The 27,574-nt window shown below is 39.7% G+C and overlaps 1 protein-coding gene and 1 non-coding gene across 51 annotated transcripts in view; one reads left to right on the plus strand and one right to left on the minus strand.

Moving 5' to 3' along the window:
• Nucleotides 1-27,574, minus strand: part of TRIP12 (thyroid hormone receptor interactor 12) — a 150,587-nt gene that overhangs the window by 121,254 nt on the left and 1,759 nt on the right. The window lies entirely within an intron of this gene.
• On the plus strand, nucleotides 668-772 carry LOC129488941 (U6 spliceosomal RNA). Its single transcript, XR_008659781.1, has one exon. It is a non-coding gene; the product is annotated as a U6 spliceosomal RNA (small nuclear RNA).

A 27,574-nucleotide genomic window follows, 5' to 3' on the forward strand; every position in this document is an offset into this window, starting at 1 on the left:
AAGTATTAGGATTATAGGAGTGAGCCCCTCACCCGGCCTATAATTAACTTTTAAAGGAACCTCCAGATCTTTTTTCCAAAGCAACTGTACTATTTTACAGACTTACTAACAAGTATAGAAGTCCCAGTTGCTCCATATCCTCACCAACAGTTGGTGTTGCCAGTCTTTTAAATTTTGGTTATTCTAGGCCAGGTGTGGTGGCTCATGCCTGTAATCCCGGCACTTTGGGAGGCCAAGGCGGGCAGATCACTTGAGGTCAGGAGTTCGAGACCAGCCTGGCCAACATAGTGAAACCCCATCTCTACTAAAAATACAAAAAGTGGCCAGATTGGTGATGCATAACCATAATCCCAGCTAATCGGGAGGCTGAGGCAAGAGAAGCACTTGAACCCGAGGGGTGGAGGCTGCAGTGAGCTGAGATGGCACCACTGCACACTCCAGCCTCGGTGACAGAGTGAGACTCCGGCTCAAAAAAAAAATTTTTTTTTTTTTCGTTATTCTGCTGGGTGTGTAGTAGTATCTTATTATTGTTCTAATATATATTTCCCTAATAACTAATGACGCTGATTATTTGTGTTTGAAACTAACCGCCCCCCTGCCGACTTTCCAAACCCAAAATACTCAAGAATCTAATCTTATTTCAAGCTTTTTAAAAAAAGTCTTTATCGTGATCATTTCGGCAGCACATACACTAAAAGTGGAACTATACGGAGAATAGCATGGCCCCTGTGTAAGGATGACACAATTTAATATTGTTTTTAAAGGCCTTTATCAACTCTCAACTCATGAAATAAGGGAAAAAAAACTATGGGATACACTTTCATGATGAAGATGACCAGAAATATTCCTGAACCCCATCCCAAACCGACTGCTGGGAAAGTTGCCTTGTTGCTAAAAAAGCAAGCAAGACAGAGGAGACATCAGGAGAAGAGAAGGAAGGGGAAAAGAAAATCTATACCTGAGAATTTATACATGCCTAGCCAAGATTTGTAGGCATATTTCGAATCAGGTGAATGATCCAAGGAACTTCAAATCTTACTGATCACTTAACGCAGCGATGCTCAATATTTAGCGTGCCTAACAATTACCTATGGATCTTGTTAAAATTCACATTCTTGTTAAAATATAGGGATAGAACTTGAGGTGCCATGTTTCCTAAAAAAACTTCTCTGCCAGTCTGAGAACCATACTTTGGGTGGCAAGCTCTTAGTGCATCTAAATACTTGACAAAAGCAAAGTAAACCTTTAGAGAAAGGCACTTTTAGGCCTCGGAAAATGTTACACATAATCTAAGGACAATGAACAGAATATACATAACACTCAAGTAAACAAGGCACCATGAATAAAAACCTGCAAAAAGACACAAAACATTTCAGATAGGAGAATTATCAGATCTTAAAATGCTCACAATGTGTAGACGCATAAACGACAAACATGAAAAAGATAAATGAAACAGAAAAACTATTAAATGTTACATAGATTTGGAAAACAACCAAACAGAATTTCTAATATGAAAAATAAAATAATAAAGCTCAGACAGGTCTGGCAGCCTATTAGACAAAGACAGCAAAGTGGAAGACAGAAGGAATTATATAAAATATATCACAGAAAGAACAAAAGATTAAAAATAAGATATGCAGAGAATAAAGTGAGAAATTCATATATAAGTTTAATAAAAATTCCAGAAGTAGAAGAGTGAAGAAATGTGAGAGACATATCTAAATATTATTGGCTGAGAATTTTCTAGAACCAGTAAATGATATGAATCCACAGATGCAAGGGACCCAACTGAGCTCAAACAGGATAAATAAAAGACATCTAAACCCAGACATGTCATAATTCAAAAACAAAATAAACTAGCCACATGTAGAGGTGTGCAGGAGGATCACTTGAGCCCAGAATTTTGAGGCTACGGTGACCATGACAGCACCACTTCATACCAGCCTGGGCAACAGAGTGAGACACCATCTCTAAAAAAAAATAATAAAATAATAAAATAAAACATTCTACACCAAGTGAAATTATCTCCTATGAATGAAGTTTTGGTCAGATTAAAACAGTGTTTCCACCAGCAGAAAGAAAGTGGCCCGGAAAAAAAAAAAAGGTGACAAACAGCTAAATGTAAATGAATATTAACTCTATATTATACTATAGAGTAAGATTCAAAAAAATTTATTCAAATGACAGTATCTTAAAGCCAACAGGAACTTGGTAAACGGAGTTATCATTTTCAGGTCATTGTATTTTCCACAAAAAGACCTTGTTAAATATACTGTTTTACTTTGTAAAACAGGCAGGCAGAGACTAGAATCATCTCTCTATTAAAAATAATAAACTCAGCCGGGCGTGGTGGCTCACACCTGTAATCCCAGCACTTTGGAAGGCTGAGGCAGGTGGATCACCTGAGGTCAAGAGCTCGAGACAAGCCTGGCCAACATGGTGAAACCTCATTTCTACTAAAAATATAAAAATTAGCCGGGCATGGTAGGGAGGCTGAGGCAGGAGAATCGCTTGAACCTGGGAGGTGGAGGTTGCAGTGAGCTGAGATGGCGCCACTGCACTCCACCCTGGGTGACAGAGCGAGACTCCGTCTCAAAAATAATAAAATAATAATAATAAACTATTATGAAGGCAACAAATGAGAAAATAAAATGAAGTAAAACTCCATCTCTAGTTAATCAGACTAGGCTTTCAAAATACTCTACAAGAGATAATCTAAGAAACAAGAATACAGAATGAAAGAAGATGAAAAATACCATACAAACACTAGGCAAAGCTGGTGTAGTATCTAAAAAAGACTTTACAATAAGACTCTGTTTTTAAAAGTAACAAAAACTTTTAGGGTGGTAAAAATTACAGTTTATAATACTGCAATGGTAGCTGTATGTCATTACAAATTTGATAGAAGATGCAAAAAGAATAAATCCTAATGTAAACTAGGGACTCTGGGTAATAACATGTCAATGTAGGTTCACTGACTGTAACAAATGTACCACTTCGGTGGGGGATGTTAATCACAGGAAAAGGCTATGCATGTTGTGGGGTAGAGGAGTGTACGGGAAATCTCTGTACCTTCAGCTGATTTTTGCTATGTGAGCCTAAAACTACTCTTAAAAAGTCTTTTAAGGCATTAAAAGGCATTACTAGAGATAAAAAGAGTACCTCCATAGTGAAAAAGGGTTTAATCCAGTGACACTGCAATTCTCAATTTATATACACTTCATTTATATACAAGGCCTAATATTACATATTAAAAAACTAAAAAATACCCAAATCCAAAGTGGATTTTAAAACACTTCTCTCAGCAACCAATATAACAAGACAACCAAAAAATAAATAACGGGCCAGTTGCAGTGGCTCACGCCTGTATCCCAGCACTTTGGAAGGCCAAGGCGGGAGGATTATTTGAGGTCAGGAGTTGGAGACCAGTCTGGCCAACATGGTGAAACCTTGTCTCTACTAAAAATACAAAAATTAGCCAGGTGTGGTGGCATGTGCCTGTAATCCCAGTTACACTGGAGGCTGAGGCAGGAGAATCGCTTGAACCAGGAGGCGGAGGTTGCAGTGAGCTGAGATCGTGCCACTGCACTCCAGCCTGGGCGACAGAGTGAGACTCCGTCTCTAAATAAATAAGGATAATTATCCATTCAAGTTTTACAAAATCTTCTTGTCTTAAAGTTCTCTATACTTCTGCATAATTACAACTCTGAAGAGCCCCATGGCACTTTGCAAACTTAGACATTTCGTTAGATGCCTCTACAAGTGGGTACTTACGTTAGACAACCATGTTTGCCTCCTCTCTCTCCCCACTACATTCCCACAGACTCCTATGAATGCTGCAACATAATACCTAATACCCTTCCAGATAGTCACAACACCTGCCACAAGTTAACTAGGATTCAAGACTCAACAAACGGCTGGGCGCGGTGGCTCAAGCCTGTAATCCCAGCGCTTTGGGAGGCCGAGCGGGCGGATCACGAGGTCAGGAGATCGAGACCATCCTGGCTAACACGGTGAAACCCCCGTCTCTACTAAAAATACAAAAAATTAGCCGGGCGTGTTGGCGGGCGCCTGTAGTCCCAGCTACTCGGGAGGCTGAGGCAGGAGAATGGCGTGAACCCAGGAGGCGGAGCTTGCAGTGAGCCGAGATCGCGCCACTACACTCCAGCCTAGGGGACAGAGCAAGACTCCGTCTCAAAAAAAAAAAGAGACTCAACAAACAACCTATGATGGACCAATGAGAGTCTCCTCCCAAGACTCTTTGGGTACCTAGATTGTAAAACCTAAGTTTGGCATTATAATGGCTGTATTTAATACAGTCAAATTAGAAAGCAGTCTTTAGAGAGAAAGAGAGAGACAGCAGACAGAGACAGTAGAGACAACAGGTGATAGTTTCTGAAATACTGGTTTCTCTAAGGCCCAGCTGCCTAATTCCATTCTTAAGGATTTCATTAGACACACACTGACAAGTCAATGTCAAGTAATAGTCTTAAGTAAGCAGGCATTCAATTAATGTTTGAATTTTTTTTAAGTCCCACTTTATTTTTTACACCTCCAAATTGACATTAGTGTAAACTTGACTCATTCAGAGATTTCCCCCATAACAAAGACAAAATTAAGCCACAGCACACGAAGTAACAACAGTGTACAAAGACTTCTGACATATGTCTCTCTCTTTAACCCTAATAACCCCAGAATTATAGCAAGAGAAAGCGTTACTCACATTTAACACAAAAAGTAAGATGCAAAGGAAATTCATCTATGCTCAAGCATCTAAGGATTAGAATTAGAACTCCAGTCGCCTGACTCTCAGGCCAATTTACTTATATACTGACCTTTAAAAAGGTAAATTCATATCAAAACTTTCTATTTGTATTATACTATATACAGTAATAAAAAATCAACTTTTTAAGTGATAATACACAGTATAAAAGAAGATTAGATTCTTCTCTAAAATTTGTATCAGATAGCATTTTTTTTTTAATTTTTTTTTAAAGACAGGGTCCCACCGTCCACCAAGGCTGCAGTGCAACAGCACAATCAAAGCTCACTATAACCTCCAGCTTCTGGGCTCAAGTGGTCATCCCACCTCAGCCTCCCCAGTAGCTATTATAAGTGTGCACCATCACATCCACCTAATTTATTTTTATTTTTTGTAGAGACAGAGGTTGGGAGGTGTCTCACTATTGCCCAGGCTGGTCTTAAACTCCTGGCTTCAAACGCTCCTCCAACCTTGGCCTCCCAAAGCATGAGCCACTGTGCTCAGCATTGCTGAATACACTAAAAGTCATCATCAAGAAATAATAAAATGGTATATTTTCTTCTCCCATTCCTTATTGAAGTAAAAGAGAAAAATATTGAGAAAACAGTAAAGCAAGAAAAAGAGGGCTAAACAAAACCACAGCCATCAAATTTTTTTTTTAATACAGATGAGATTTCCAGGCCTGTCTCGAACTCCTGAGCTCAAGCAATCCACCCACCTTGGTCACGAGCCACAACACACGGTCTAGCCACCAAATTTCTATATGCAATCACTTTTTCAGCCACAGGGAATAGAAAAATAGTTAAAATTGTAAAAAGAAGAAGAAACAGGAGGTACTGCCACACCTCCGAAGTGTTAGAACAGTTAAGGTTTTCCTCAGGTAGAAAAAAATCAGGAAAACCAGCAAGAATGAGCTAGAATAAACTAGACCAAGATTCTACCCTGTGCTATCAGCTGTGAAAGACACGAGCTAGCCCAAGCCCTCTTTTAAAGACAACTTGAAGTAAGGTGTGCAGATAGCCAGGGGTGATATTGGAATCTTTGGTAGGATGCATGCAAGATTTAAAAGAATGCTGGGAAGCTCAGACCAAAGGAAGACCAAAGTGGAAACAAGTAACTGGAGTAAAAGGTGACAAACTACTACTTTAAGTACTATTAGAGAAGAGCAACCCGAGCCCTATGGGTGGCAATACACATTCCAGGAAGGGCTGGTATATAAGAACTCATGAAAATAAGGTATTTCCCCAAAAGAGAAGTGAAACGGTCTAGAATGGGAGGCAAAAAGGGAGTTCTAGCGAGAGACAACTTCAGAAAGGCCTAGGGGCATGAATGAATGAGCAATATATAACTGCTGAGCAATACATAACTGCGGATAGGTTTGAAAGGAAAGCCTGAAAACATGGAAACAACTGAAATGACAAAACAACCCAAAGATACAATTCACACCTATAATCTTCCAAACAAACTGCATACCAAATATATAGAAGGCGCTAATAGGTCTTTTAAAACAAGTTGTTCATATAAAGTGTATGGAAGTTCTGTTGTTTTGTTTGTTTTTAACTGACATGGCTTTATTCAAAACACAGTTGCACAAAAGAACTTCAAAGTTTTTAAGGAGAGATTCTTGAGAACTTAACACACTATGTACAGACTGTCATACAAAGGAAGCTCTTAAAAGTCCATCACACATCTCATGTTTGCTTTAGTTGAACTTCTACAACTTGGGAATTAAAAAACAAACAGAAACCTGGTAAATTGTTTCACAAAAAGTAGGGTCACCACTATACTTGAATTTGGTTCTGAAATGAATGTGGCATCTTCCAATAACTGTTTCCTATCTAACCTTCTTGAAGTGACACTATCATAACCAACAAACGTATCTGCTAGTTAACGAGATGTTTAAATTCAAATAATTTAAGTAGAAATAGTAAATTGAAATTGCCAATGGGGTATTTCTTCCTAAAGAGAAATCCAAATAACAGTTTCCATTTGCAGTCCCATACTACAGATGATTAAGATATTTTTCACTTGGTAAGATTTTTAACAAAGAAGACAGCACATCATAACATTAATTCTAAAATTTAACCTAAAAGTTAATAGAATTTGGCCAGGCGCGGTAGTTCACGCCTGTAATCCCAGCAATTGGGAAGCCAACACAGGTGGATCACTTGAGGTCAGGAGCTGGAGATCACCCAGTCCAACATGGTGAAATCCTGTCTCTACTAAAAATACAAAAATCAGGTGGGCGTGGTGACACATACCTGTAGTCCCAGCTGCTCTGGAGGCTGCGGCAGGGGAATCGCTTGAACCTGGGAGGCAGAGGTTGCAGTGAGCTGAGATCACGCCACTGCACTCCAGCCTGGGCGACAGAGCAAGACTCTGTCTTTAAAAAAAAAAAAAAAAAAAAAAGTACTGCCTACTGTAAATAGGTGAATTGTATGGCATGTGAATTATATCTCAATAAAGCTTTTTTTTTTTTTTTTTTTGAGACAGAGTCTTGCTCTGTCGGCCAGGCTGGAGTGCAGCGTCGCAATCTTGGCACATGGCAACCTCCGTCTCCCGAGCTCAAGCAACTCTACTGCCTCATCCTCACTAGTAGCTGCGATTACAGATATGTGCCACAACGCCTGGCTAATTTTTGTATTTTTAGTAGAGACAGGGTTTCACTATGTTGGCCAGGCTGGTCTTGAACTCCTGACCTCAGGTAATCCGCCCGCCTCAGCCTTCCAAAGTGCTGGGATTACAGGCATGAGCCACTGCACCCGGCTCAATAAAGCTGTTTTTAAAAATTCTATTTTGTTCAGAAAATGCTTCCCACCTTTAAAAGTATTACATAATAAGAAAACTTTGGCCAGGCGCAGTGGCTCACTTTGGCCAGGTGAGGTGGCTAATGCTTGTAATCCCAGCACTTTAGGAGGCTAAGGCGGGTGGATCACCTGAGGTCAGGAGCTCAAGACCAGCCTGGCCAATATGGTGAAACCCCCCCATCTCTACTAAAAACACAAAAATTAGCCAGGTGTGGTGGCACACACTTGTAAACCCAGCAACTTGGGAGGCTGAGGCAGGAGAACTGCTTGAACCTGGGAGGCGGAGGTTGCAGTGAGCCGAGATTGAGCCACTGCACTCCAGCCTGGGTGACAGAATGAGACTGTCTGAAAAGAAAAAAAAAATGAGAACCGAATTTTATTTTTACTGTTACCCTACTTCAGAACGGCTTTTTAGGAACTGGAAGGTATTAAGACAGTCTTTTCCCTCGAGGAACATACACTCTATCAGGGTCGGCAGACAAATAGCAATTATCAGACAGTTCTGTGAGGAAAACTAAGCAGTGGGAAGAGAAGAAGATAATAAGTAGAGACTACAGACAGAAGATGGTAGCAGACAGGGTTCCCTATCCAAATTCCAACTACCCCACCTTTCTTCCCTGCAAAAGAATCCGGCTACAACCGCCTTTACCTCCCAGGAAGCAGGCTATTCCCTCGCCCTCAGGGATGAGTCATGATTGGGCTAAAGCCAGTTATTTCTTTCATACTTCAAGATTAGAGGCATGAAATCAATTTAGACCATTGGTTCATAATGAGGATTCTTATACTTGGAATAGAAGAAATAATTTCACTAATCTCTAACTGAAATTAAAGCCAGGCGTGGTGGCTCATGCCTGTAATTCTAGCACTCTGGGGGGCCAAGGCAAGTGGATCACTTGAAGTCAGGAGTTCAAGACCAGCCTGGCCAACATAGTGAAACCCCGCCTCTGCTAAAAATACAAAAATTAGCTGGGCATAGTGGTTGTGCCTACAGTCCCAGCTACTCGGGAGGCTGAGGCAGAATCACTTAAACCCAGGAGGTGGAGGTAGCAGTGAGCCGAGATCGCGCCACTCTACTCCAGTCTGGGCAATGCAGTGACACTTCGTTGTCCCCCCGACCCCAAAAAAAAAAAAAAAAAAAAAAAAATTTTTAACATTTCTTTCTCATATGAATAGGCAACAAACCACAGCATTATTGGCGATACCTTTAAGTTTGTACCGGGAGAAATCACAGATATTATATCAGATTACAATTGCTGCAAATACCTCAAACTATCCTTTACACTCAACTACTTTGAGAAGCTGCTAGATCGTTACTGGCAGTGCTAACAAACGTATTACTGATTACATACCAGCTTTCACAGTTTGAGAGCTGGACTTCAACATTTTGAGATCTTTGGTTTTTTCAATCTTACGGGTATTAATTTTGTGAATTTAACAATATTATTCTGAGGTATCCACGACCTTCAGACTGCTAAAGAATCTATGCTTCAAAAAAGGTTAAGGGCATCCAGACTTAAAAGGTCCCAAGCAAAACTTTCAAATGAAACAGAGAAAAGAAAATAGAGCATGCATAATCATTAAGCACAGCTCGTCCAACTTACTTCAGTTACACAGATATGCCTTCACATACAGTGGTGACACACAGTAGGTCATTCATATTAGACTGCATATTAGAAGAATTTAAAAGCCAATGGTCTAAACCTGGCTGTGTACAAAATACCATTACTGTGTGTGTGTGTTTTTTTTTTTTTTTTTTTGCCAGAAGTATGATCCAGTTGTCAGTAATAAGATATACAGGGAGACAGGCTAGGCATCCTCTAGGAATACTCTTGCTTTCTAGATAAACAACAATAGGAACACAACAGTATCTTTTCTTCTTCCTGACTCAAATGCAATGGACACAATGACTTCAAGCCTTGACAGCCATTCAGTAACCGTGAGAACCACTTGCTGCTTAGAATGGCAGAGCAGAAACACAGCCTTGCTGGAACCACTGTGCAAATGAACCATGTCGTGCAAGGAAAAACAAACCCTAATCTGTTTAAGGCCTTGTTGGTCAAGTTTTCCATTTACTTGCAGGTGAAAATGTTCCTATCAGAAAAAGGAATTATTATGGATAGGGTGACCCAGTAAGGCCATCTGAGCTAAAACCTTACGCATAAAGACATAGCCATTAAGATCTAGAAGATGACGTTCCACAGAGCAAGAGCAAGTAGAAGGCAAGAAAAGCAGGAGATGATGTCAGAGAGGCAGCCATGTAGGAGCCTGTGAGCCACAAAAAGGAGTCTTTCTTACTCTTCCCATTGGGCTGCCACAAGCAAAGAGCCACATCCTGCACAAGGGTAATACAAAAGATATTACAATACAAGTATCCCAAGTTAATATAAGATATTCCAAGGTAATACAAAAGGTAAGGGAGGAAAATTTCATTTAAAAACATGGCTTTGCCGGGCACGGTGGCTCATGCCTGTAATCCCAGCACTTTGGGAGGCCGAGGTGGGCGGACCACGAGGTCAGGAGATCAAGACCATCCTGGCTAACACAGTGAAACCCCGTCTCTACTAAAAATACAAAAAATTAGCCAGGCGCGGTGGTGGGCGCCTGTAGTCCCAGCTACTCGGGAGGCTGAGTCAGGAGAATGGCGTGAACCCAGGAGGCGGAGCTTGCAGTGAGCCGAGATTGCGCCACTGCACTCTGGCCTGGGCGAAAGAGCAAGACTCTCTCTCAAAAAAAAAAAAAAAAAAAAAAACCATGGCTTTGACCAGGCGCAGTGGCTCACACTTGTAATCCCAGCACTTGGGGAGGCCAAGGCAGACAGATCATTTGAGCTCAGGAGTTCAAGACCAGCCTGGGCAACATGGTGAAACCCCATGTTGTGTCTACCAAAAATACAAAAAAAAAAAAAAAAAAATTAGCCAAGCATCGTGATGCACGCCTGTAGTCTGAGCTACTCAGGAGGGCTGAGGCAGGAGGATAGTTTGGGCCCAGGAAGTGAAGGCTGCAGTGAACCAAGATGGAGCCACTGCACTCCAGCCTGGGCAACTGAGCAAGACCCTGTATCAAAAAAAAAAAAAATTAAAAAAATTTAACTTTTTAAAAAAGCATGGCTTCACAGATGAGTACAAAGCTAATCTTTTTAAAAAGGATTATTAACAATAGTTTTTGGCCAGGTGTGGTGGATTACACCTGTAATCCCAGCACGGGTGGCCAAGGAGGATGGATCACCTGAGGTCAGAAGTTCGAAACCAACCCGGTCAACATAGTGAAACCCTGTCTCTACTAACACTACAAAAATTAGCCAGCTGTGGTGGCGTGAGCCTGTAGTCCTAGCTACTTGAAAGGCTGAGGCAGGAGAATCGCTTGAACCCAGGAGGTACAGCTGCAGTGACCCAAGATTATGCCACTGCACTCCAGCCTGGGCAAGAGTGAGACTCCATCTCCAAAAAAAAAAAAAAAAAAAAAAAAAAAAAATTGAATCTGACAAAGGGGAAAAGATTTTAACAATTATGGTTAAGTAAATATAAAGGACATTAATGAAGAACTAATAATGCAACAGGAAAATGTTCATCATATAATAACATAAGGAAAAACAGTATGATCTATTATTAAAACAGAGGCTAGAAGGAAAGACTACATACAAAAATGTTTATAGTGGTTATATGACGTGGTAAAATTGGGGGTGGTTCTTAGTTTCCTTTATTCAAATTTTAACAATTGCTCTATGCTTTATAATCAGAAATAAATGCCTCAAAAAGCATAAGTTTTAAAAAGTCATTCACTACATGTTACGTGACACCCTTGATAGGATCCTAGAACAGAAAGACATTAGGTGAAAATTAAGAAAATTCAAATAAAGTATAGGTAATAATAATGTATCAATACTGGGTTATTAGTTGGGTCAAATGTACCATACTAATGTTAAGATCTTCACAAAGAGAAACTGGATGTGCAGTATAGGAGAACTCTATCTCTGAAGCTTTTCTGTGAATCTGAAAGTGACCTAAAATAAAAAGTGTGTTTAAGCCAGGCGCAGTGGCTCATGCCTGTAATCCCAGCACTTCAGGAAGCTGAGGCAGGTGGATCACCTGAGGTCGAGAGTTCGAGACCAGCCTGACCAACATGAAGAAACCCCGTCTCTACTAAAAATACAAAATTAGCTCAGAGTGGTGGCACATGCCTATAATCCCAGCTACTAGGGAGGGTGAGGCAGTAGAATCGCTTGAACGTGGGAGGCAGAGGTTGCGGTGAGCCGAGATCGCGCCATTGCACCCCAGCCTGGGCAACAAGAGCAAAACTCCGTCTCAAAAAAGAAAAAGTGTATTTAAAAAGACTCTTCAAGTGGGCAAGTGCAGATAATAGGAGTCATTACTAAGTTATAGCAGGCAAAAAGACAAAGTCATTTAGGAAGAGAGAAGTTATATTTTGAGACAGTCAAGGGCAAAACGTTACACACAATAATGTATGCCCAGCACACCACAGACCCTCACTTGTAGAATAAGGCCCTCAGTTATTTTTCTGTCTTTTCTGCAGTATCTTAAAACAGTTTTCAGACACAAAAGGTTTAAACCATCTTCAAAAACAACAAAAGCGTTATTGATCCCTTCAGGTAACAAAGTGCTGAGAATAACGAATATACTTTTAAAAATACCTTTGAGCTACCAAAATTATCACTGTCTTAAAGCCACATAATGCAAGCCTTTACGCTGAACTTAAGGTACGCAAGTCTAGAAAGTAGTTTTGCAACTCAATGCATATTAAAAGCTGGGGGAGGAGGGTGTAGCTCACAGTGCCTAAACACCAAGACGCCCACCAATCAGAGCAAGGAGAGAACACATGCACTGCACAAAGCAATTAAGCTCTATAAAAAGCAGGCCATTTAGGAGTATCCAATAGCCAATGAGGGCCTTAAGGCTAAGTATAATAAACCAATGTTTACTAATGACGGCCACAACTCAGGAACAAAACATTACAGTGCATTCAGAACATTCTGAAAAATCAACACCTATATAATAACTGTTGAAGAATCACATGAAGAAACATGTTCATGACCAGGCGCAGTGGCTCACGCCTGTAATCCCAACACTTTGGGAGGCCGAGGTCGGCGGATTACCTGAGGTCAGGAGTTCGAAACCAACCTGGCCAACATGGTGAAACCCTGTCTCTACTAAAAATACAAAAATTAGCTGGGCATGGTGGCACACGCCTGTGATCCCAGCTACTCTGGAGGCTGAGGCAGGAGAACTGCTTGAGCCTGGGAGGTGGAGGTTGCAGTGAGCTGAGATGGTGCCACTGCACTCCAACCTGGCCGACGGAGTGAGACTGTCTCAAAAAAAAAAGAAACATGTTTACTGTTTACTGCATCAATCTTTCTTCATCAGGTTTTACATCTATTTCTGAAAAAAAAAAAAGAAAAAAAAAGACTTCCATTAATTAAAAAAAAAGAAATTAGGTTGGGCTCAGTGGCTCACACCTGTAATCCCAGCAATTTGAGAGGCTGAGGCAGGTGGATCACGAGGTCAAGAGATCAGGACCATCCTGGCCAATATGGTGAAAACCCTGTCTCTACTAAAAATACAAAAATTAGCTGGGCATGGTGGCGGGTACCTGTAGTCCCAGCTACTCAGGAGGCTGAGGCAGGAGAATTGCTTGAACCTGGGAGGTGGAGGTTGCAGTGAGCTAAGATCACACCACTGCACTCCAGCCTGCGCAACACAGTAAGACTCCATCTCGAAACAAAAAAAAAGAAAAAAATTAAGAAATTTATCCTCCAGCAATTAAAAAAAGACCTTGAAACTAGGTAAAGAGGAATATGGGATGTTCCTTATACTATTTTTGCAAGAGTTTTATAAATCTGAGACTATATCAAAATAAAGACATCAAAAAATGTATGCCATATCACACTGCTCACACTGACCTTATTTGAAACTGTAAGTAGTCAAAGAGACTATAATTAGCAGTGATAAAACACTTGAATCTAAATCAAATTTAGAAACAGCCCCCCCACAAAACTTTTCTAAGTGTGTAATCTGGGTCAGGGTTATTTTTCCTTTCAATTTTTAGGTTCCACTTTAATTGTCCATTAAATTTACTCAAAACCTAAATTATAACATCTTAAAAATAAATACACACTGTTGACTGTAACTTTATAGATTGCCACCAACTGTGAAAATAGGGCACTGTTTAGGAGAACTATTAACATTTACAATAAAACAAATACTATTTGATCACTTAACTAGGAACCAGGCACTGTGCTAGGTAAGAACTTCATTTACTTATTAAAAATTGAAAAGAATCCTGAAAAGTATGTATGTTCTATATTTTACACAGTAACATGCTCAAGGTCAAACAAGGAAAAACTAGAACCCAAGTTCATCTTGCTGCAGAGTCCGTAACACTCGCAATGATCTCATTTCAACTCTAAAAGTCTACCACTCAAATAATTCGAGATACTATCAGAAAAATCCATCCTCTCAAAACTGTCTTTTCAGATGCAAAGAAAAGGAAAATAAAAACACTGTCTCTCAAACGGCATGGTTACTAAAAATAGTATTCTTACAATGCTGAGGAAGCTGAGGCAAGAAGATTGCTTGAGGCCAAGAGTTCAAGACCAGCCTGGGCAACATAGCAAGATTTCATCTCTACAATAAATAAAAAATTAACCAGGCATGGTGGCGCATGTCTGTAGTCTTAGCTACTCCGCAGCTAAGGAGAGAGGACCACTTGAGCCCACAAGTTCGAAGCTGCAGTGAGATATAATCACACAACTGCACTCCAGTCTGAACAACACAGAGAGATCTTATCTCTAGAAAAAAATAACAAAATAATAATAATAATAGCTTACAAATGCAAGCACTTATCCTATACCAGGCATTGTTTTAAATGTTTTACATATATTAACTAATTTAATCCTCATAACAATCAGGATATAAATACTATTTTTACTCCCATTTTACAGATGGGAGAACTAGTGTCAAAAAAAAAAAATGTTTATTCAACTAGTAATGTTGGAGCCTAGATTTAAACTGAATCTCAGTGTTCGCTCTTAATCACTTCACTAAACTTATTATTATTTATATATTATCACATTATCCTCCACCAGCAGAGACTGTGCTAACCTATATAAGGTACTACGGGCCCAGCCCTGAGCCAAGGGAAGGATTCAATACAGCTTAGTTACTAATATTATTCAAGATGCCTTTTCTTAATATTCTTATCCCATTTATTTTCCACACCAGTGGACTGACCTAGATCATTAGACTATATTATATACCTTTTTTAGTGACACATCAAAAAGGGAACCAGGAATTTAAATCTGAATTCAAGGTGGACAAATACATACAGATGCAAATAATGCAACTATTCTGAGAAATATCTTGGTAGTATTTTTACCATATTCTTTATTCCAAACAGTTGGTCATCTTATGAAGCATCTGCGTAACGTCTCACAATTCAGTTTAAGAGATTTTAGGCCGGGCACGGTGGCTCTCGCTTATAATCCCAGCACTTTGGGAGGCCGAGGCAGGCGGATCACGAGGTCAGGAGATCAAGACCATGGTGAAACCCTGTCTCTACCAAAAATACAAAAAATTAGCTGGGCGTGGTGGTGGGTGCCTGTAGTCTCAGCTACTCGGAGAGAATGGCGTCAACCCGGGAGGCGGAGCTTGCAGTGAGCCGAGATTGCGCCACTGCACTCCAGACTGGGTGACAGAGCAAGACTCCGTCTCAAAAAAAAAAAAAAAAAAAAAAAAAAAAAAGGAGATTTCATGCTGCTGGACATGGTGGCTTATGCCTGTAATCCCAGCACTTTGGGAGGCTATGCGGCCAGACATGATGGCTCATGCCTGTAATCACAGCAATCTGGGAGGCCGAGGCAGGCAGATCACTTGAGGCCAGGAGTTCAAGACCAACCTGGGCAATATAATGAGATCCCTCTACAAAAAATAAAAAAAATTAGCCAGTCACAGTAGCACATACCTATGGTCCCAGCTACTGAGGAGGCCGAGGCAGGAGAATCACCTGAACATGGGAGGCAGAGGTTGCAGTGAGCTGAGATCACGCCACTGCACTCCAGCCTGGGTGACAGAGTGAGACTCTGTCTCAAAAAAGAAAAAAAAGAGATTTTATATGTTAGTTTTGTCCACGTTTACCACTCTCCCTTAAAGACTGTAAACTCCAGGCCAAGGACTACGTTTTATATCCTAAATCTTGGCCTAGGGCCTGAAATAAGAAGTGTTCAAAAATACTTATTATACTCTGATAAAGGCCAGGAGTGGTGACTCATGCCTGTAATCTCGGCATTTTGGGAGGCCACAGTGGAAGGACCACTTGAGCCTAGGAGTTTGAGACCAGCCTGGGCAACATAGGGAGACCCTGGCTCCACAAAAAAAAAAAAAAAAAAAAAAAAAAAAAAAAAATTAAAATATTAGTTGGATGTGGTGGTGAACACCTGCAGTTCCAGCTAGTCAAGAGGTTAAGGTGAGAAGATCACTTGGGCCCAGGAGGTTAAGGCTGCAGTGAGCAGTGATTGTGCCACTGGACTCCAGCCTAGGTGATAGCATTGAGACCTTGTCAAAAAAAAAAAAAAAGCCTGGTACAGTGGCTCATGCCTATAATTCCAGCATTTTAGAAGGCTGAGGCAGGAGGAGTGCATGAGGCCAGGAGTTCAGGATCAGCCTGGGCAACCAAAATTCTGTCTTTACCAAAAAACACCAAAATAGCCAGGTACGGTGGCGTGAGCCTGTAGTCTCAGCTACTCAGGAGATGAAGGCAGGAGGATCACAAGATCCAAGGGCTTTCAAGGCTATGGTGAGCCATGATTGTACCATTATGCTCCAGCCTGGGTGACACCCAACTCTAAAAACAGAGTGAGACACCCAACTCTAAAAACAAAAAAAACTTAATAATATATACCATTTGCTTATAATTCACATGTATTAATTCTATATCCACTGCTAGAGTAACTTCACTGAGATGCCTTAAATGATTGCTTTTCTAGGTTTGAGAGTATTGCTACATACAATTCAAGCAACACCTTTAAGAGCAAAATGCAGCAGTTGCTGAAACCAAGATAACTTCTTTCCTTGAGCCATGATTCTAATACTAGCCCTTAAAATAGAAACAATTCCAGAATTTTTTTAGAACTGTTGTTTTACTAAGTCCTTGATTTTACACTCCTTAAAATAACTATAGATAGATTAAGCCATTCCTAACTTTACGACTGTCTGAAGAAATATGGAAAACTTCCCAAATCCTTTACTATTGCATTAAAAATTTAAATAAACTCAGCAAGAATCATGAAAAAGTTCTAAGTTTCTTGAGATACAGTGAACTCTCAGAAGTTAACTCTGTAATTACAAATCACCTTCATTTTCTTTTTTAGTAATAAGAAACAAAACCTTAACACTATGGCTGAATATCAGTAAACACGTGAGTTAGGTAGTAGACCCATTTTACAGAAGAGAAAGAAACTCTGGTATTCCAGCAAACATAAGTTTACCAATCCCTTAACTGACTGAAGAAATAAACTGAGTGTCAATTAAAACAGGTACCACAATGAAAATATAAAATGATGGTATATTATCTCTTCAGCAATTCCTTTCAGTAGTCCTTAGTTTCTGTAATGACAAGATACCTGGAAAAAACGTCATGGCCTAATATACAGGCAGCTGAAAAGTAATACTAGATGGTTAGAAGAGGCAGAAGCAGATTATCTTACAGCACCACACCAAAGGCTGAAATACCCCAAGTCTTAGTTCATAGCAGCAACTGGAAAGGCAACACTTTTCAAAAGGCAGGATGTAGAGTAGAGTAAAAAAGATGAACTCTGCAATTAACACTCTAGTTTTCTGAAAGGATTTTTGAGGCCAGAATGTGAAAATCAACACTAACATTACTAATGACAGTTGAGAAATAATTAGCAAATAGGTCTGATCACCTATTCAGAAGTTAAGACTACTGAATCTTCTTAAACATCAGCCTACGTGTTGCCATCTACTGGGGGAAGGGCACAAATGCATTTGGACCTGGGGTGGAGGGATAGAGATCAGGGTCAAATTCCCTTGAGACTAAGCTGTTCCCCTAGGTGAGAAGAAATGAAAATACATGCTTCATAAAGGAAAAAATATATGAAGCTGGGTGGCTGTTTTGCAGAAAAATAGGCACTCTTGTGCTACAGCAGTAAAACATACAGACTTCACGAATATTTTTATTCTAAAGTAAGTCCACAAAATGTTGGACAATACAACCTTCCTTACTACACAAACAGGTACAATTCTGAGTCATAAATCTGCATAGCTAGCATCTCTGCTTTCTACATAAGAATCAAATTAATCCAAACTGCAATTAGGAAAGTCTGTAAGAACACACTAGAAATAAAAGCTGCTAAAGAAAGCTAAATATCATAGCTATCAGAACAATGAAAAAACTTTTTTTTAGTTTCTCTTCAGCCACCATATAACCTAACTTCTCATTTTTAAAATCCTGTGTACATACTTGTATAAAAGTAACGGTATTTGTTAAAGGATATAAAACTATGCTAGATAGGAAGAGTATGTTCTCCTGTTCTATTCCACTGCAGGGTGACTATAGTTTAATACATAGTTTCAAATAGCTAGAGGGAAGATAATGAATGTCCCAACACAAAGAAATGATAAATGTCTGCGATGATGGTATGCTAATTACCTTGGTCTGACTACTATACATTGTATGTATTGACACATTACTAAGTGCTCCATAAATACATACATATTATGTGTCAAAATAAAGTTTTAAAAACAAAGGGGTAACAACTCTACTATGCAGAGTGCAAAGCAAATATTTTATTAGAATATTTAATTTGATTAAACTACGTAATATAAATTTGTACTTTTTAAAAGTATTTACATATTTATCCCAGAGTCAATAATGGCTAGAAAAAAAAAGTATTTAAATATTTAAGCCACAATTCACTTTGTTTTAAACATAATTTCACTGTATTGAATGCTAAGCAAAAGTTTCCCCGTATAAGACTTACAAATTACTGAGGACAACTCACAAAAAATCATGCATTAGGCATCAAAAAATATTTTGAATTACAAAAAATCTGAACAATCAACAGTTGAATGTACTGAGACAAAATGATTGATAGCTTCCACTAAAGGAAGACGTCTTGTCCAACAGAGGACTGGTGTGAGTCATTTAGACAATAAACCAGCTCCTGCTTATTTAACATTTTAAACAACAGGAAAAAACAAGAAGCTTTACCTTCACTACTTCTATCTCCTCCAAAGCTTAACACAAAAACTTTTATATTTAGTACCAGAAAGGGAAGCACTGTCATAAAAAATAACATCTAAAAGCACTTTTATTTTTGTTTTCAGTTCATTCATAAATATTTCTGTATACCTTTTTCACATCACCTATTCAGGGATCAACAATCATTCAACATCATCTGTTAAATCTAATTCCGTGATCTCCCATTTAAGAACTTCAATAATCTCAGCCCAATTTCCTGTTATTTCATATATATGGACCCTCTACTCCAGAGAGCCCATTTACCTTAATATTAGATCCTCACGACAATTACACCTTTAAGCTCCCCATTCTTCCATACCTTCCTCCAAACAATCAGGGCCAGTTTAAGCCCCTCTCTTCATAGTCTTCCTAAGTAACTTCGACCCAGAACTGAACCTCTCTAAACTTCCAAGTACCCACTGTATAAAACTCAATCTTGTACTTAATAACAAATATGCACAATGTTAGATGTTGTGTGCTGTTGTCGTAAGTTTGAACTCATCTACAGCAAAATACATTTCAAGATGAGGAATCTCCTTTTACAAATCTCTTCTTTTTCAGCACCCTCTAAGAGGGCAGATCTTGTATGGAACCAGATATGCACTCACATTAGCTGCTGATGAATATTTTTGTTTTTTGAGACAGGGTCTCACTCTGTGGCCTAGACTGGAGTGCAGTGGCATGATCTTGACCCACTGCAGCCTCAACTTCCTGGGTTCAAGCGATCCTCCTGCCTCAGCCTCCCAAGTGGCTGGGGCTACAGGCATGCACCACCACATCAGGCTAATTTTTTTTTTATTTTTAGTACAGATGATGTCTTGCTGTGTTGCCTAGGTTGGTCCTGAACTCCTGGGCTCAAATCATCCTCCTGCCTCAGCCTCCCTAGGGGTTGGAGTTACAGGCATGAGCAACAGCACCTGGCTGAATATTTGTAAATGAAGACGCTTCAACAATTTATTTAGTATAGCCACAAATCATGCCCTAATTCATGTTCCTTAATTTACATTCTAATATCAGATTTTCTAAATGCAGAAAATCTACATTTAGAATATTTACAGAATATTTCTCTATGTTAAATACTATACTCCTATATACAGTTTTAGACAAATAAGCTGTGATGGATTAAGTTAAATATCAACTATATGAAACATAACAGAACTTGGAAGACAAGGAATAACTTTCAGGTCCCCTTTATATTCTGCCAAGCACAACTGTGGCACACAGTAAGCACTTGATAAATATGTACTGATAAATAAATCATCATCTACTAATAAACATAATCTCCAAATGCTAAATTTGGGGTAACCAACTAACTAAAATATTCTAGGGCCTTAACAATTCCTTAAGTAGCTGATTTTAATGAGCCTAATTTTGAAAAACTTATATTCTACACGCAGCTGCCAACCCCTGAAAAATGAAAACAAGTAAATTATGGCAAAAGATGCTAATATTATTTCACAACATTGTTTCTCAATGTGTCACACCAAAACACACTACCACGTACACCTACCATGTACAATGCATTATGTTGGAAGCCTTGTGCCAGACAATGTGAAGATAAAAGAATGAGATCTCTACCTTGAAGAGGCCAAAAATGCAGTTAAGAAGTTAAAATGTAAACAACTAATTACATAAGACAGAATGTGAAAGTCATCCTGAAATATGTTACAGAAGAATAGGAGAGTAAGGAGTAAAAATTTTAAAGGAGTCACTAGAAGAAAGTTAAGTGCGTATATATATAGTTGCAAGAGATACAGGCCACGCGCGGTGGCTCACACCTGTAATCCCAGCACTTTGGGAGGCTGAGGCGGGTGGATTGCCTGAGGTCAGGAGTTTGAGACCAGTCTATAATCCCAGCTACTCAGGAGACTGAGGCAGGGAATCGCTTGAACCAAGGAGGTGGAGGTGGAGGCTGCAATGAGCCGAGATCGCACCACTGCACTCCAGCCTGGGTGACAAAGCAAAACTCTGCCTCAAAAAATAAAAATAATAATAAAAATAATAGATACAAGATGTGAGAGGGGTATCAATTCAAATAGGCAAAAAACCAAAGCAAAAATGCTAAAAAGTTGCTGGGTGTGTTCAGAGAGGAAGAAACAGTTCAATCTGATTGCAGCCAAGGATGCAAAACAAACATAATCACAAAATACTGGGGTCCTAGAAATTGATAGCATTTGCATATATTTCCTATTTACAAGGCTACTAGAAGCACTTGGTTTTTGAGAATCAAAAAAAGTAGGGGACCTTCATATGATCTCTATGAACCTGCTCTCTAAGGACACAAAGCAGCTTAAATTACAACTGAAGAGAGAATTTCAAGAGATGGGCTACTGTGAAAACTCACTTTAGGTTTCCAGGGCATCACACATGTTTACCAGTATAAAATCTTTAAATTAAGTTCATCTGACCTTAAGAACACAGCACAAGGTACATCTATTTATTCAGAGCACTGCCCACGGTTAGAATGAGTAGGAGTTTTGAAGTCAGGGTAGAACTCATTGGTTATGACAGCCAACAAGTTGATTAAAATACACACTGAAATGCTGTAACTTCAAGTCTTGAAGGCTTGTTGATGGACACTTACGCTTATAAATAGCCTTCAAAAATCCATGTATGGGTAATAACACCATATTTATAGAAATATGTACATGCTCTCTAAAAAGAAACAGAATAAACTAGAATGATGTATACTATTATAAATTGGAAACACTAATCATTTAGCACTGCATTAAAACATATTGGCCAGGCACAGTGGTTCATTCTTGTAATACCAGCACTTTGGGAGGCCAAGGCGGGTGTATCACGTGAGGTCAGGAGTTCAAGCCCAGCCTGGCCAACACGGTGAAACCTGTCTCTACCAAAAATACAAAAAATTAGCTGGGTGTGGTGGCAGGCGCCTATACCCCAGCTATTCGGGAGACTGAGGCAGGAGCATTGCTTGAACCCAGGAGGCGGAGGTTACAAGTGAGCCAAGATTGCGCCATTGCACTCCAACCTGGACAACACAGCAAAACTCAATCTCAATAAAAAACTTACTTAGGTCCTCAATGTACTTTATCAACTATTATAATGCACATAATGGTCAATTAAAGAAAAACAAAATGGCTTGCCCTAATTCTTTTTTAAAATGTATGACTTAAAGTAACTTGCAGTCTCCAAAATATATACTGACTAAAAGTCTCAAAATCATTTTAGCATTAACGATGCAAAATAAGAATCAAATTTTTAAAAATAGGATATCAAGCCATTACAAAATATTTCCACTTACAGTATCTTACTTTATTTTCACAAAACTTTTTCTATCAACAAACACTTAATCCCTATTATGCGCCAGGTACTGTGCTAGATGCAGAGACAAAAAGGGACACTACTTGAGATTAGTGTCCTCATAAAAGTTAAAAAAAGAAGGGTGGGGGCTAAAGACTTTAAAGAATTCATAATCAACTAAGGAATACTATTGTATACTAAAAATATATATATATATTTTTTTTGAGACACGGTCTCAGTGTCACCCAGGCTGGAATGCAGTGGCACAATTATAGCTCACCACAGCTTCCATCTCCCAGGCTCAAGCAATCCTCAGCCTCCCAGGTAGCTGAGACTACAGGCATGTGCCACCATGCCCAGCTAATTTTTTATTTTTAGTAGCGACAAGGTCTCTACTAAGTTTCTCAGGCTAGTCTCAAACTCCTGTGCTCAAGTGATCCTCCTGCCTCAGCCTCCCAAAGTTCTGGAATTACAGGCATGAGCCACTGGGTCAAATGTTTCAAGTAGGATAACTATGCATATAACAGAGGTATGTTCGAGTTAAGAGTTTTAACAAATGAGGCAATGGTCGACAGTACTGTAAACAAGTGGAGAAAAGGCCTTGTGTTCCAATTCATCTGTGGAGCCTAATCTAAATACAGAATGTCTAGCATATAAATGACAATTGACTCTACATTAGGTGGTAATAATCAAATTTTTCAGATTAGGCACTTGAAGGTCACAAAGTACTAAGTTAAATTATTTGCCCAAGGTTGCAGAGATGGGAAGTGCATAGCCAGGATTGGAACCTAAGTCTTGCCTTCAAATCAGATAATCACTTGAACAGTGCTATTAAGGAAAACACACAGAGTAGCAGGTATTTTTCACTCTAGATCATCTGAATGACTTTTTAAATCAAGCATAACCATGATACCCGGGTGTGGTGGCGCCCGTCTGTGATCCCAGTACTTGGGAGGCTGAGGCAGGAGAATCACTTGAACCCGGAAGCTGGAGGTTGCAGTGAGCCGAGATCACGCCACTGCACTCCAGCCTGGGTGACAAGAGTGAGGCTCCGTCTCAACAAACAAACAAGCATAACCATGAAACTGACTACTGCCAATAGCTACTGCACTCTCAAGACAAAGCATGTAAGCCTGAATAATGAGTAAGTTCCTTTTTCTTCTATCCAGTCCAGTTTAATGAAATCACTGAAATCACAAGAAACAACCAAAATCTAAAAGGCCTCAGAGAAAAATGACTGAACAGACTTATTTCAGTCTAGGAAACCTCTTTTTGCCAATAACCTAAAACTATCAGTAAGTTAGGATATTAAAGAACTACATTTTTTTAAAAACCCAAGACATTAGCGGAGTTAAATTTTACTTAAAAAAAAAAAAAAAGAAAAATCAAGGGACAGGTCTAGCATCAGTATACTTATCTATTTATTACAAATAACAGCAAGCATCCATTATGCACAGAGAAACCCAGCAGAGGGGTAGAGAACAACTGCTTTGAGGTTATGTCTTCAAGTCTGTAACACAGCTTTTGAAATGATACACAAGTACCAAAAGAAAATACACAAGTAAAGCTTACATTAAACTACACGTTAAGAATTACCAAGCACTGGCCTGGCGTGGTGGCTCACGCCTGTAATCCCAGCACTTTGGGAGTCCAAGGCGGGTGGATCACGAGGTCAGGAGATCAAGACCATCCTGGCTAACCCGGTGAAACCCTGTCTCTACTAAAAATACAAAAAAGTTAGCTGGGCGTGGTGGCGGGCACCTGTAGTCTCAGCTACTGGGGAGGCTGAGGCAAGAGAATGGCATGAACCCGGGAGGCGGAGCCTGCAGTGAGCCGAGATTGCACCACTGCACTCCAGCCTGGGCGACACAGCAAGACTCTGTCTCAAAAAAAAAAAAAAATTACCAAGCACTAAGATTGTATACAACAATCTAAAAATTATACTTTTCTGTAATATCCACCAGATTTTTACTCTTCCACTCTATCTGGCCTGGACTCCCCTCAGGCTTGGCCTTATTAACTAAAGCTTGGCCTATGAAAAAAGTGGCACCGAATAATTCACTGGCTTAACACTAAAACATGGCAGTGACAGTTGATATCCATCCAGGCACTCTAATGGCACATTAGTCAGGGGAGATGTGAAGAGGCCATGATCACTGAACCAACCAAGAGAAAGCATTCTGAAGAATCTGCTGGGGTCAAAGAACCCTTCCAAGCAGATTGGAGTGCAGTGGCATGATCATAACTATTAACTTCCAATCTCTGGGTTCAAGCAATCCTTCTGCTTCAGCCTCCAAAGTTGCCTAGAACTACTGATGCATACCACCATGCCCAGCTAATTTTTTTTCTTTTTTGTGGAGACAGTCTCACTATGTTGCCTGGGCTACAACTCCTCGCCTCAAGCGATCCTCCCACCTCCCCATCTCCAATGCCACCTCACCCAGACCAATCAGGTTTATTAGTATACCTTCACACATACCACATTAACATGAAATCATCCTTGCCCTCAGGAAGCCTATAGTCCAATCAGGGAAACAAAAGCAACACATGTCAAGGAATGCAGTACTGTAATGCAGAAACGAAGCAAGTACAGTTAATCAGAAATACAAAGATCACAGGTAGAAACTTGTTTGAGGAAGTGATCTGAAGGGATGAGTTGTAAGTTGTTCTTTACATCCTTTATCTTCTATGTTTTTCTGTACATAGTCGGTGCCTGCTTGATTTAAATGAGGGAAAAGTCCATCTCAAACAGGCAATTGCAAAGAACGATTTCAGTGAAGATAAAAAAACCAAGTAGGTTGCTGTTTTGACTTGAGTCCATCAAATAGCAAACAAAAAAATAAAGGAGCAACTGGTATCACATTTGCTCAAAAAGATCCCTACCCATCCACTTAAAAAGGGGGAAGTTCCCTAGGTTCTGTAAACAGTGACCAAGATTCAGAAGCATTATTCCCTAATTGTAATCTTTTACATTAAGTCAATTTCATTAGAGTCACAAACCAGAACAGGTACTTTGTCAATAAAAAACGTAAACGAATTTGAAGTTTCTTTAAACAGATAACAAGTTTTTTCGGTAGAATGTATGGCAAACAAGTATCTGGCATGCTGATACCAAAAAAAGAAGGTAACTTTAAAAAGACAAAAATGAGACCCAAATTCTACTACCAATTAAGCAGCAATTTCAAATTATAAAGTTCTATAACTTTGTACCTTCAACCTACTTTACATTAATTCTCCCCTGCCCCATGGACCACCACCACTAATGAGAAGCTGTATCTTTTAAAAATGACCTCAAAACAGCTAATGTAATTTTCTAAAATTAACTTATTTAGCATGTTGTTTTTTTTCAGTCATTACATCTGTTGGGTCTCACAACCACCCAGTGAGGTAAAATAGAGATTACCTACTCCCATTTTACAGATAAAATAAATGAAGACCAGATAGGTTAAGTGACTAGCTCAAGGTCACAAAGCTACTAACTGGTAGTGTGTGAATTTCCAAGCCAGTGATGTTTTCTTTGCTAAGATGACAACCTTAAAATAAAGCAGGATATTAAAACCTTGTCTAGATAACATAAATACAATAATCTTAAAAGTTACACTGGGGCCGGTGTGGTGGCTATCCCCTGTAATCCCAGCACTTTGGGTGACCAAGGCGGGCGACACCTGAGGTCGGGAGTTCGAGACCAGCCTCGCCAACATAGTGAAACTCTGTCTCTACTAAAAATGCAAAAATTAGCCGGGCGTGGTGGCGCGTGCCTGTAATCCCAGCTACTCAGGAGGCTGAGGCAGGAGAATCGCTTGAACCAGGATGCAGAGGTTGCAGTGAGCCTAGACTGCACCACTGTACTCCAGCCTGGGCGACAGAGCAAGACTCTGTCTTAAAAAAAAAAAAAAAAAAAAAAGTTACAATGGGAAAGGAATCATACATAGAATCATACATTACTACAAATTTATTTTGCCAGGTGAAAGTACTGATTTTACCGTGATCTACCTAGCATCCCATTCGTTTTTTAAATGTAACTACTTTAGTTTAGCACCTTCTGGAACCTAACTGCCAAAACTGTTCTCAAACTTTCTGAAATGAAAAAAAAAAAAAGAAAAAAAAACGCCTGTTCATAGACACAGACTAAGTAGTATAAATGTCAGCTGAACAGACTTAAAAACTGCTCACACTCCTGAAAAACTGAGGACTAAATGGAAACAATGATAATCAGTTTTCCAATTCTTATGGATATTGGCACATTCATAGAAAGGCAGACATGTACAAAGCCCAAAAACCCCAATCATATTATATACTCTTAAGCTTAAAATAAATGAAATAAAAATTCCCTCAATCTCACAAAGATAGTCACAGCAGTTCAATATTTCTGGGGCTGAACACACAGCAGGAAGTGTCAAAAGAAAGAATTAGAAATTTTGTATACTTTAAAACTTGCACTTAATATTGATCACTTCGCATGCGGTAAATATGAAAATCAGCCTCAATAAAATCCTCTGCAATTTATTGTCTCTAAACCTCTGCTAATTCCATTCCTCAACCCCCCCGGGGTGTTAATGCGACACACACAGGCCTCATATACAGGCCTCTTGCCTTTTTTTCTAACACAACTAGGACCTTTGTTCTGAGCGTCGTTTTACCCCACTCAATAGCTCTTTCAACTTTCCACCCCGTATTTTTTGTTTTGTTTTTAAAGAGGAGACTCTGAGCCTCAACTTGATAGGTCTTTAAAAAATGAAATGCCAAAAATATCTAATGAGACTCTCGAGAGGAATAGAAAGTTAAACACATCACTAAAGGGCCTACAAAACGGAGTAAAGCCTGGAGATCGGGTGATCTGGCAGCCCAGGCAAGATAGAGGACCGCGACTAGGAAGGGAGACAGCAGGAGAGCAGTTAGACGTCCACTTAGAACGGATTCACTGCGCTATTAACCGTACCCGCCCCGCCACCCCCCACCGGCCCAACCTTTATACACAGACACATTCCCTCCCTCAATTAACTAAAGAAGCAATTAAACTATGCCCACCACCAGACTCCATGCTTAGGCTAAACCTCCCCCATACAAAGTAAAACAGCATTACCAAAAAAACAAACATCTGTCTTAAGGGTTTGGAAGCTGCCCCTTCCGTTCTCTCTTCACCACGTAAGGTAACCAATTCCCTCCTGTCCCCCACCAGCAGTTCAAACGTGTGATTTCCCCCCGATTTACATGTGTTTTTGTTTTTCCGCATTTTTCCGTCTAAGAAATGAAGGATTTCTTATTCTGAGGAAGGGAGAGACGCCGAGGAAGACAGGATTTGAGGTTTTACTACCTTCGTTATTCGAACTCCCCTCTAACTTCTTCCTGTACTAGAAACCCACTCACTATAGAGAAGGAAGGAGAGGGGCTCAACTGACGGACAAACGTTGTAATAGGTTTTATGTAATCCACATATAAATAAATTAATCGCCTGACTCGCTCTGAA

Source organism: Symphalangus syndactylus, chromosome 8 (genome assembly GCF_028878055.3).
Source record: "Symphalangus syndactylus isolate Jambi chromosome 8, NHGRI_mSymSyn1-v2.1_pri, whole genome shotgun sequence".
Classification (NCBI taxonomy): domain Eukaryota; kingdom Metazoa; phylum Chordata; class Mammalia; order Primates; family Hylobatidae; genus Symphalangus; species Symphalangus syndactylus.